The 12,748-nt window shown below is 39.7% G+C and overlaps 1 long non-coding RNA gene across 1 annotated transcript; it reads right to left on the reverse strand.

Moving 5' to 3' along the window:
- Positions 1-1,967: 1,967 nt before the first annotated feature.
- LOC122153735 lies at positions 1,968-3,211 on the reverse strand. The gene is made up of 2 exons (XR_006165621.1): positions 3,122-3,211; positions 1,968-2,701 (listed from the first exon to the last, which is right to left on the reverse strand). It is a non-coding gene; the product is annotated as an uncharacterized LOC122153735 (long non-coding RNA).
- Positions 3,212-12,748: the final 9,537 nt, after the last annotated feature.

Here is a 12,748-nt window from a genome sequence, read left to right on the forward strand (position 1 = left end):
CATACACTTTTCCCTAGTCGCCCTAATTGTATTCTGCTATTAAATGATCATCATGCAAATGCTGAAAGGGGAAGAACTTGTATGGTAGTGGAAATCCTCTCTGTTCCTGTAATCTATTTATTGAGGCTTTTCCAATTATTTTTATATTAAAAAAAAAAAAAGTAAGAAATATGAGTACAAAGAAACTACAGAGGAAAGGCATTTGTGATTGGATTAGTGAATCCAGAACAAAATCATCAATAGATGTCTTTATTATTAAAATAGAGTAGCAATTTTGGCTGAATGATTAGCCAAAGTTTCAAAGCCTTGCAGAGTTGTTTCTATTAGCATAAGAAATAAGCAGTGTAAGTCAATTGTACTCTTGGCATAATCTTAAAATAATCTTGTTTACTTACCCCCCCAAAAAAGGGAGGAAAAATTTCACCCAAGGCCCACTTTCCTGAATGCAATAAAAGTGAAAGCATCATCAAAGACTGTTATTCTCCTTCAGGAATTCCCAGATCTGCCACCTTAGAGAGCTCAATATTCAAGCCCTGCTGGCTGACTGCTCCTTCTCCACAGCACACAGCCAACTCTTCCTGCAAGACTTACGCCTTCTCACTAGCAGGCTTCAGCCAAGAACCCCTGTGTTTGCAGCAATGAGTTGCCCATGCCATTGCCTAAGTTCTGATACACCACAGCCTTTTGTGGCACTGGCCTCCACCAGAAGAGACGCAATAATTCCCAAGGAAGCCTGAAGGACATTTCAGGCTTATCTGTGTCTGCAGTTTGGGGAAGTGGGGAGGACCAGAGACCACTCAGCAAGTCATCTTCAGCAGTTTTTAGCTTGAAAAGGATACAAAAGCTGCCAAGAGCAGAGCTGATTCACTGCAGCCTCTGTATAGGTACTGTCAAATCCTTTCCTACTGGAGGAAAGGTGTCCAGGTTTGCTTGTCCCATAGCACGTGAGCCATGGCACCAGACCAAGAATTTCACCTAGGAGCTGGGGATGTCTTTGTGTTCATAGTGGATCTGCTACATTTTACATTAAAATCTCCAGTCAGCTGGTGTTGCCCCTCTAATCTTTCAAAAATTCTTTTCCTCATGCCTTGCATTGCTTCAGTGACATCTCCCAGTGAATATTTGCTAATCTTTTATTTCCAATAACACGGATAAGACATAAGATTTATACAGGCTCTGTCTCTTAACTTGTCTCCTTCCTATTTACTTATTTTTAATTTCTTTTTCCTGAAGTAACATCACCACAAAAAATTTCTTCTCCTGCAGCACAGCAATTGGGTGTAACCTTTTACTCTGATTTGTCATTTCATTCTCATATTAACTGTGAAGACCTGTCAATTCCATTTATTTAGCATCTTTAAAATCTGTGCTTGGTTAATGACTGAGGCAACTAAAACTCTGGTGCATGCCTTGGTTCTTTCTCAGCTTGAATATTTAAATGGGTTTCTTGCTGGTCCTGCATTTATTCTATCTAAATTGCAATCTGTACATTCATTTGCCTGGCCTGATTTTTTCTTTTTTTTTTTTTTTTGCATGCTTCACATTCTTCTCATGAAACTCTGTTACTTGCATCACTCCTGTTTTATTATTCTTATTTTGCATATTCCATTTATGATTTTGATACAGGCCTTGTTTTATTTAAACCATTTTCTTATAGGGTCTAGGGAGGAGGCTGTTGTATGAGGGCAGGGTGGGGGTCTAATACCACAAGTCCCTTGTCTCCTGAACTGGTGTTTGTCTGTCTCTTCTCATACTGTCCTGACAGTTGCCCAAAGATTTCATCTAAGAACAGAAGTTGGAGGGCTAAGTCTTTGCACATGATTTGACCCTTGCAACAAGATGTAACCCAAAATAGTCAATGGAAGTGTAGCTTAACATTTCAAATATGCCTGGAGATAACAGTCATTTTGCAGCAGGTGCTACCAGGTATCTGATGAATGTTACAAAAAGCATACTGGGAAATCCTGTTGCTGTTACAAATCTGGTGCATCTTTATTTCCTGCTCCACTCTTCTTGCAAAGGCATTCTTTGTGATAGATATATTAAACCATATCTCCCCATTACAACAGCAGTACTTTTCCATCACCTTTAATTATGTCAGATGCAGCATGCGGCTCAAGCTCACTTCCATTTACCTGATGCATTACTGTCATTTTGAAGGGCAGATGTTCTTACATCCCATGCTTCAACAAGCTCAGCTCTTTACTATTGCTTTACAGAGACGTGGCTCCAACGAGAGGTGCTGCTTGTGTGTGACACACCGACTGGATCTGTACTCCACACAGCCACGCACACAGATGCTTCCCTTAAACTACTGCAGTTTGTTACCGTTCTGCTCCAACACATCCACTGTACATTGGTTTTACGGGTCTACTTGGGATTGCTATGGCAGTATTCTGGAGTATTTATCTGTTTTTTTTGTGTAAGGGAAATGCTCATCATGTACTGCTATCTGGAGATGAGCAATTCCAGTTCATAAGCTCTCAAATTTGTTTTCATTCTGTAATGGAGTGAAAAGCCCATCTTTTGAGAGGCTTCACAGGCTCATATTTTGCAAAATTCTTGACTTGAAGAATAATCTCCCAGACTTTGGCTTGGAAAACTGGAGATTACTACAGCCTTGAGAGACAAGGAGTCTTGGCCCTCAGAAGTGCTCTTCTTCACACATTCCTTCAAATGGTCACCTGTTGGAGAAGCATTTCTGGGAGAAGGAAAAAGGATATTTGATGAAAATCCAAGTATGATCTAGCCAGCAATTCTCATCCTCTTTACACTGAATCTTCAGAAACAGCCTTTCACATTGCCCTTCAAAATACGTTTACCACACAGTGTGCTTTTCAGCTTCCTTGTTTGCTCTCCACCATGAGAAACTGGTCAAGCAGGCCATAGTAGAAGGCATGGAAGCATCATAAATCTTGAAGGACCTGATGAAACTTTTAAGGCAGCTCCTACCTCCCCAGCCCAGGAGAAGGTGTGATGCAAAACACATGGTTGCTCTGGTAATGTCACACCATCCCTCTGGCGACTGTAGCAGCAAGGTGTCAGCACAGCATGCCTCAGTGGCTTCACCATCCTTAGATGCAGAGAGGGAGACAGCAATATTATCTCCAGTAAATCTCACCTATCCTGGCGCAAGGTCCCTCTGGGAGTACACGTGGCTCTAAGGCTGGCCTTTCACTTCTTCCTACAAGAGCAAAGGAAATATTTTTTTTCTCAGACCTCTAAAGAAAGTTTACACCTTTATTTCTGAAACACCAAGGAAGGAATGCTTTAAATAATACATTTCCAGAGTGCTTGTGTGCAAGTGTCAGGTACGTATGAACTCATTTGAACTGCAGAGCATTGGAAAAATGGTATTCAAACAGCACACCAGAAGTCAGCTGTGAAACCACTCTGCCGCTACAAAAAAGCCACTGAAGAGCATGAGATGTGCCTTGGGAAGGGAATTGCCACCACCAACAGCTCCCAATCATGGTGCTGAAGGTCTAGTACCCTGTGAGAGACATAACTTCTGGCAGAGGGAGAGGGGCAACAGCTACATTCCCCTCAACCTTTCTTGAAATGAAGAAGATTGTTTAAAAGACCACAACAGCCATTTGACCAGTCATAGGCAAGCAGTTAATGAGTTATAGGTAATGTATTTTGATTACTTTGAAGAGAAAGTGATTAGGATAACATGCTGAGAAGAGTCATCAGTTTTGCAATGGAATTGTTATATTTGCAGTAATGACCTGAAGAAGACTACCCACAATATTTTTCTCTTTTACTTATTGCAAACAAAAGATACAGTGTTGTGAGTCTGGGCACAGATTGAGAAGAAAGATGACAGATTAATGAAGCTAGTGTTACACCTTGCGTATAGTTAGGAAACTAAAAGACCTTCTTGCATGACCACATGGAAGGAAACAAGATCCCTCACAGTACATGCTCCCAGGCTAGAACCTGAAGCTTATGTTTTCATACATCCTTGGGACTCCATAGCCTGTTCAGGCATCAGAGAAGACAATTAAAAGAGCAAACATCCTTTCTCATTGTTCTCAGTGGGAATTCTTGGTACTAACCATTCTGAAACGATATCCTTAATATGCTGATTTCAGAGCATTTACACCCTGTGGGAGTTTTGTCCTCTGACTCTGTCTAACTACAGTGGATGGATAACTGAATGAGTAATTGGTTTTATCAACTAGGCAGCAGAATCAGACAGATGAAAAAAATCACAGATAATCTTCATCAGAAAATGTCATGTTCTACAGCATTCTTGGACTACGTGGAATTCTCAGGGACCATATGTGTCTTTTGCAGACCCACAGGGCAGTACAAGCATAACATGCTTAAATGTTTGAGTCTGATCCTGTATATTAAAAAAACTGAATAGAAAAATTCAATTCCCTTTCAGAATCTTATTGAATATACAAAGTGTCTGCAGCTTGAGCATAATAATGCCAACAAAAGCAACCAGATCTTTTCTCCTCGCTGAAAGTTAATCTGTTGTTGCACTGAATGTTATCACCACAGAGGGAAAAATTCAGCATCTGACATTACTCTGGAGTGAGGTTTCTCTATGATTTTCAGAAGAAATCCCACTCTACATAATCAAATGCCTTTCTGCTGAGGTTGAGGTTATTAATACTATATTGAGTTTTGCATTTTGCTTTGATTAAAACAATTAAATTAACTTCCTTATATCAGAAGATATAGAATACCTTCCCAACTTCAAAATCCACCTCAACTTTGTAGTATTGCAGGTTACACTTACTCATGTATTCTGGCAAAAAAACCCTTAGGCCCTGGACTTGGGAATCGTTAAATATGTAAGTAATCTGAGAGATATGAAACAGTAACAAAGTACAGTTTCACATTGTTAGTAGTTGGTTTCTGTTTCTGGCCATTGTACACTTTTGTTACATGAACACTACCATTTGTTTATGTATGAAATATTTTTAAAAGAGCAATGTTTAAGGGAGTTATTAGAAATAACACAACTAATTTTTAGTGATGTGATGTTAAAGCAGAATTGTCCTTAGTATATGAAGAGAGCTCAAAAGATGTTTACTGGCAATTTTGGAGGTAAAACAATGGGACTTTGGGGGGTTTGTTTTCCATTTGCTACTCCTTAAATGCTATTTAGAATTAAAAATTCGGTATCTTTCATGTTTACTTACAAGCCAAACAAGATACAGTCCTTAGACGAGGCCTTTATGACTATTGCTAACATTTCGGAGACAGTGGATTCCCACTTTTATGTTTTGAGATTTTTGGGGGGGAACTATTTTCTCTTAATTCTGTTGCAATTACTTTCCACTAACTTTGTCTCAGCTAATAATAACCATGAACTTAGCTTTGCAGCTAAAATATTTGGAGAATCTTCTTCTCATAATATGCTTTTTAAATCAGTCCCTTCCCACTATCAGTCTGACTACCTGAAAATGATCCTCTCAAGATCAAGAGAATGATTAGAAACCTGGGAATTTCACCATTCTTACCACAGATTTTTCAACATAATTTTAAGATGGAGAAGTTAATTTTTCACTGTTGTTTCATGGCAGCTTTTCGTATGGAGTACAAGGAATAATCAGAACTGCAAACCCGTGTGTTATATCAAATCAGTGGGTTTCAATTCCAGTGGGCACTGGTCAGAGTCCATCCCAAGAAGATTTTTCCTGCATTTAAAATTATATATAGAAGGAGTGAAAAATATTCCAACAATTGAAACAGGGCAAAAAAGAGTCACAACATCTCACACAGTAGCTACAAGCACAAGAAAAATATGGATTTAGCAGAGATATGGGCAATGCCCAACTCCAGTTATTTGACCACAAAGCAAGAGCAGGTCTCAGAAGATCTATTCTGTATCCAAAGCAAAGGTTTATCTGCAACTGAAATATATTCTAGAGTGGAAGGGCTAGACAGTATCATGGAAAAGAGGACTAAAATATGCATGTGTGTGCATGTGGAAGGTGCAGTTTCTTGGGGTTTCCACCTGAAGAAAAGCTGGAAAGGCAGGTCTTCTTGGTCCTCTCCTCTTTTCTTTAGGGAAATCACTGGAAGCCATGAGAACCAGGTGGAAGATGCTCTTGCACTGATTCACTGGCTTTGTCCCTGTGAGAGCAGAATCAACAATGAACATTTGAAAGCTGCCAATACTAGTAAAGGCCTACAGAAACATTTTACAGGTGCATTTTCAGGGCCAATGAATTAAACTGGTCTTAATAAAGCCAAGCAAAAAAGGCTTAAATAGGACTTTAGCGATACAAAAGGCTTCAGCAGTCCTCTGCCCAAGGGTGTCTTTCTCTCTATATGTAGTACCTTGCCACCAGGCTAGGTTTTAATTACATGAGCCATGGGCAAAGCTAAGTCTGCTTTCTAATATCATTTTGATGTCGGATTCCCTGTATCTTTATGAAATTAAGGTCCCTGTTATGCTTATCCTGTCTCAAGCCTTAAACAGCAAGTGTCATTGTCAAAGACAAGAGATGTGCTCTGTACTGGTAGTGGGAAAAAAGCTGACTTCCCCACATTTCAGCGAATGATTTTAAACCCCTACACACCTCCAGTAGCTCTCAGAGATAAAACTTACCACTTGTGCCATGACAATTAAAAGGCATTAACCCCAGGACATACCAGACACCGGTTGCCAAAATGCCTTTCTATTAATTAGTGCAGCACTTAGTTCAGATTTCCGGTTCTTTTCTGGAGCATAAAACCTGCAATACCACAGCATGGGATGAATTTGCTGCTGCAGCTGCAGCACTCAAATCTGTCATGAACTCTCTGCCTCCTAGTTCAGAGTCGCACCACCTCCGAAATGACCAGATATAATTGGGTTCAGTGGAGTTCAAAGCTACGCTCCAGCTTTCTCATATCAAAGACCATTGATTCAGTGGCAGCTGAAGCACACTGAAACGCTGGGAGAGTGGGAGGGAAGTTATGAGCAGAGCACATTCAGGTCTGTCCTGTTAGATGCCAGGATGCAATACACAACCAGCTTTTGGTTGAGCTTTCAAGAACTCACATGTGATCCCCTGGGGAAGACTTTATTTCCTCCTCTAATTGCTGCAAAACATATCTCACTTTTGCTAATGTACTTTGCCTATTTCATGGCTTGATACTTCTGAGACTCATTTACTTTTTTTTTTTAAATGTCAGGACTTTCTCCTGAGATTGTTCATTCATTATATTTATTTTCTTGGACATGATTTAACAAACCATCCCTGAAGAATTTGCAGCGATTAACTTTGTTGAACAGTAGCTCAAGTGAGAGTTAAAGGCAAATGGTCTAAAAGAAAGTAATGGGCCAAAGCACCTCCAGGGTATTCATCTGCCCCAAAACTCATTTCAATAATTCTTTCCCACAAAGACTGAAAAAAAAAATAAGGAAAGAAAAAGGAACTTTAGTTGTTGGTTGTATGCGAATACAACGTGCAAATATAGATAAGCATATCAGATTAGGGTTCTTTTGTCTACCTAGTCAAGATACTCAAATCTTCACCCTTATTCCTTGTTGATCCTTATGCACTGTCCATTCCTACCTCACATTCACTCCTGTAAGCTCCAGGCCAGCAATAACAATTGCCCAGCTACACCATCATGGGACAGCCGTTTGGCTCACATTGCTCTCAGTGGCAGCTCTCATCTTGTGGAGACCTGACCTGATATTCACCAGCAACCTTATTCTAGGAAGAAGACCTACTTGCTGCCTCTGCTAAAACTAAGAAAGCTGTAAATGGCAGTGTAGCTACCTCACCTTGTATGGTTTTCGGAGATGGATATGAAGAGTTTCCTATATAGTATAACACACTCATAATCTTGGTCATCCTGCAGGCTGTAATTGCAAAATAATTTCTGATGAACAGAACGTGATGAAGGGTCTGAGTGCCCAGAAGTCCATCTGGTTTTCTCCAAATACACCAGCTGTACACAACTGAGAATGCATGTCCATTAGTTCTGTGCACATAATTCCAAACAGTACAATTTCATAAAAAAATATTACTTCTTTCCATGAACCCTGCCTCACCAGGGACTGTGCCCTTTCTTAAAAACACTGGTTAGACATACTTATTCACAGATGAAGAATGTAACTTAGTCACTGTTGCTGCAAATAGCTCACTGGTTTTCTGTAGATGTTTTATGTGTCTGTTCCTGACACAAGCAGACGCAGTCATTTGGTCACTTGTTTGGTTTTGAAAAATTCAGCATTAAAAAAAAAAAAAAAAAAAAAGAAAGAAAAAGAAACCCTTCAAATCAAAATAACCTCCCAATACACTGCATGTTAAAACAAAGCCAATTTTGCTTTTCTTTAATGTCAAGTTTATGTTATTTTCTGTTTTGCAAAGTCACAGTGAAGAGCCAAAAGCACTGGGCAGCAGCATCCACCCAGTACCTGGAGACTTTGTATAAGCTATAGAGCCACATGTGCAAAATATTTTATTGAATCTTTTATGATACTACTTCTGGTCCTTGAGTTAGTCTGGATGTTCACTGCTGTATGTTAAATTGTTGGGTATGGACCTATATTCTTTTTTCTTTCAGAAACGTTTCTTTTTTCAGTATTTGATAAGAATTAAGACACCTGTTTCATCACATTCAGCTGAACTTGAGTGAGTTTCACGTGGTTTTATGTGAGTCAGAGGTATCTTTTTTAGTTATATGGCTCCCCTAGGATGCTTATAAGTCTTCCCAAAGAAACCTCTTTGTATCTGGCATGCAACAAGGAGCACAGTGATAAAATCTACTGAACTCGGATGAAGTATCTTCATTAATACCTATTAGTTTTGAATCAGGTCATCTACCAAGTGCTATTATGTTTTCCCCATGCCGGTACAGATAGGCCATTTTTATAGGTATTTTTCTGCAGGTTTTTTTGTGGGTTTTTTGTTATGTTGTTTTGTTTTGTTTTTTTTTTTAATTGTTCTCAGTCAGCCTGAAACAATTTGTGAGCAGTACAGCTGGAAAGAAATTGGAGGTCTGACCAACAGCAGTGATGGGTGACTGGCACTGCCATCTTAGCAAAGGTCCAAATTCATGTTCAAACCCCTCCCTCTCACATCCAGTGTCAAACAGGTTATTCACTGAAGGTCTCCTGGGAGAATGCTCTAACCAGCCAAAAATACAATGAAGTTATTTGTGTAGCTACTGGGTAAAAGAGGAGTGAAAACACTGTGTGTGAAAGGAAATGTTTCTTCTGAGACACAATTATTTTTTCCTTTTTTTTTTTTTTATTTTGCTGAAGAAAAAGACTGCTTCAAGTAGAACTGAAAAATTTTATATTCTCTTCTCAGCAGCCCCACCAAAAAAATTTATTATTTCCACTGTGCTACTTCTAACCTTTGTATTTCATTCAAACTAAGTTTACACAATTTGCTTTCTAAAAAGCCATGGCATCAGGATCTGTAGAACAGCCAGGGTCAAAATTTCACAATTTTTGAATACACCTACAATACACACAGATTTGCATAATAGGCCCTAATGCCTTCTTCAGAATCATTATGGTCTATTGAGTAAATAATAGGTCTATTGAAAATGGCTGAAATACCCATTTAGTTGATAGACTCTATTGACTCCTAATAAGAAGCTATTAGAGTTGAATAAATATTATGCATTTTAAAACTTGCCTAAATATACTCCATTTCCACATATTTTCATATTTACACAATGGACTGTAAAGAACATGTTGTATCTGCTCACAGACAGCTCCAAGAAAGAGCTTCCCCTTTTGAAGGGTTTTTTTCTTAACTTTGCAGGTGCTAAGGTAGGTTGTATCTGGGTGGTTGCTTTGTTTTTGATGAGACTGACATGGGGGAACAAAATCAAAACAAGAAATAAAAGTAAACTACATGAGTTGGTACTTAAATAAAACTAAGTATATTTTCAAAGAGTTAGCATAGGATTTAGTCATGCTTTCTTAGGCTTATATGTGGGATAGCGCAACACATTCTTTACAGTCAATTGTTTAAATATGCAAATACGTAGAAAAGAATAAGCATAGTTAGGCTATGTGTAAAATGCATATTTGTATTTACTCAGTCTTAAATGTTTTCTTGAGAGCTGAAAGAATATCTCAAGTTAAAGCATACTTTGATAATTATCCATATATACATTTTTTGCTACTTTATAGCAATTCTGAAGCAACCTTAAGTAGCTGTGCCTCTTCAGCATACAGATTTCAGACTCCAGATGTGCCTTACACTGTCTTGTGTCTCATCTCAGAGTTTCAGATCTTGGATCCTGGATCACACATTCTGGTGCTCCATTTGTTGACATGTGAACACAAAAAATAGCCTGGACTCCATGCTGGTACAGGAGTGTCTTCTGGATGTACTTAGTTCAAGTGAAAGTAAGCCAGGGAAGTGGCTGCTGCCTCTCTGCTCAAGCAGATGGTTCAACTGCTTGTAAGGAGCAAGGTCCTCCTTCCTTTCCCTCCTTGAGGCCTGAACAGGCACAGCCAGTGACATAAGTGTTCCCTTTATACATTTCCACACCAGGTGACTCCCTATCCTCCAGCAGTCACAGGCTCTCTGCTTGCCATTCTCTAGTTGCTTTCAAATGGTTCACATATTTATGTATGTTCCTGGATCTCATCAGTCACTAGAAGACCTCCAGGAATACTTCCCAGCAATTTGCTCCAGAGATCGAAAGGGGAGGCTGTTCCTCATGGCCCATATGAGCCCTACAGGGGTCTGACACAACTGCATGAGAGGGCTGGGCACAGGCTTGCGGAGCTTGTTTCCAGAGGTCAAGCTCAGTCACTCACAGGTCTGACCACGTAGTCATTGACTGTGTCTACTCCACTATACCTTCACAAGCTCAGTTTTCCAAAAGGTTGCCTCAACTGTGTAGCGCTGTGACAGTGTTATGCAAATTGTTTTCTCAGTTTATTTAATTTGATGTTGGCAAGAATGGAGGGTTAATGGCCTTGGCACAAACACATCTTGCTGCTATTTTCCAGTCAGTTCCTTGAATATCTGAACACTAGAAAGTCTTCTTCAGTCTTGCAACGGCAAAGAAACACAGAAAGTTCTAATTTAGGTATTAGCCCCATCCTGTTGTGGACTAAAGATGTTGAGACCTCCAAACTGTAACTGATTTGCCCTCTGCTAGAGACAGATCACTTGTTTGTTTCACTCATGTCTTTCCTCTGCAGTCTACCACTGTCTTTCACATTTTAGTCACCCTGTGCATGTTGCAGAAAGTGTGGTTGACAGGCTTCCCCCTTCTCCTTTCTCCCCTTCCTCCAGCCTCCTCACCACATTAGGTCCGTACCCAATGAGCACTGTCCCACCTGTGGGAGACAGACATCTTCCAGAACACTGGCTTGTAAAGAAACCATGATACAGAGATTATTTCTATATCCTCACATCCCATATGCATTAAATAATTCTCCTCTCTGTGCCTGAGGGGTACTGAACTGCCAGTGAGAATGACTCCTAACAAACTGGAAAAGTCTCTGCAGATGCCCCTCAGCATTGGCGGTGCAGCATGGACCCACCTCTCACCTCCACCACCAAATCACTTGTCTTCCTGCAGCCACTTTCCCTTGGCTGTCAGAAAGGCAGAGACAAGTGCATACTGTGTCCTGCTAGAGGTAGGTTATGTTTTAGTGTTTCACAGCCAGGATACTGAAGCCTGTCCTTTCTGATATTTCTAAGTGATTGGTGAGAAGAAGAAGTTAGAGAACTGAATGAAAAATGACAAGCTAGGAGAGACAATAGATAATTAAGTTTGCTTTGTTTTGTTTTTAATTGTAGCAAATTGATAAATAAGTTCTCAATGGTTTGCGTAAGTCACTTTATTTCTGTCTTCCATTGTCCCTGAATAAATGTGAAAGCACCATCTGATCACTACTTCTGGGTGCCTATGATTTGACTAAAAGATTATGATATTTTCCATTTCAGCTTCCATTCCTCTCCTCCCTTTCCTCCCTACCCCACAAAAAAAAACCAAAACAAAACACAACTTTAAGAACTCCACACTTTCTATACCTCTGGCTCCCAGGCAGTATTTGCAACAGTAGGAGCACTGGAAAGCATAGAAGCCAAATAATGCTAATAGGGCAAACAGAATGTAATTGCTTATGTGTGATGGTTATATCCTGAAACAAATTGTTTCTTAATGCTGAGGTCAGACAGGGTTTAATTAGGAGAAATACAATTGGTGTAAAATTTTGCAGCAGGCTGCTTGTTTGGTGTCGTGCCAAGTCAACATCAAGCCTTTCCAAATGGAAATTTTCATTAGAGGCCATTGGCAGCCTGGTTAGGCTGAGTTTCAACTTTCTCGAGTCTCTTGGTAACATGAACCTGAAACTCAGCATATCTTCTTCCTAATAACAGGCTGTCCCTATTGCAACTGTTCTCACACAGTTTCTACATATGTAGTAACACGTGTGCTCAAGATCTACAATGGCTGTTTGCTTCTGGCCTGAAGCAGTCAAGACTTGCATGCAGATAGCACTTAACTTCAGCTTTAACATTATGGATAAATGACATTTTATTTTTGTATTGTTTTTTTTTTTTTTTACCAGAGATAGAGAAAGAAGCCTTTGAACCACAGCAGAGGAAGGGAAAATTCTAAGCCCTTTTTGTTGAATTGTGACCATTTTTTTGTTCTGTCTGTGCCACTCTATGCAAGATTCTCAAGGATTCTTACTGATGCTCAGAGCACTGATACTGTTCTTTACACTGATTATCACAGCCCCGGTGCTTGTGCTGCCAAGGTTAAGATTGTATCAGCATTCCCTTCATAGACCCTGCCA

This window comes from Tyto alba, unplaced genomic scaffold (assembly GCF_018691265.1).
Source record: "Tyto alba isolate M040663 unplaced genomic scaffold, T.alba_DEE_v4.0 Super-Scaffold_22, whole genome shotgun sequence".
NCBI classification, from domain to species: Eukaryota; Metazoa; Chordata; class Aves; order Strigiformes; family Tytonidae; genus Tyto; species Tyto alba.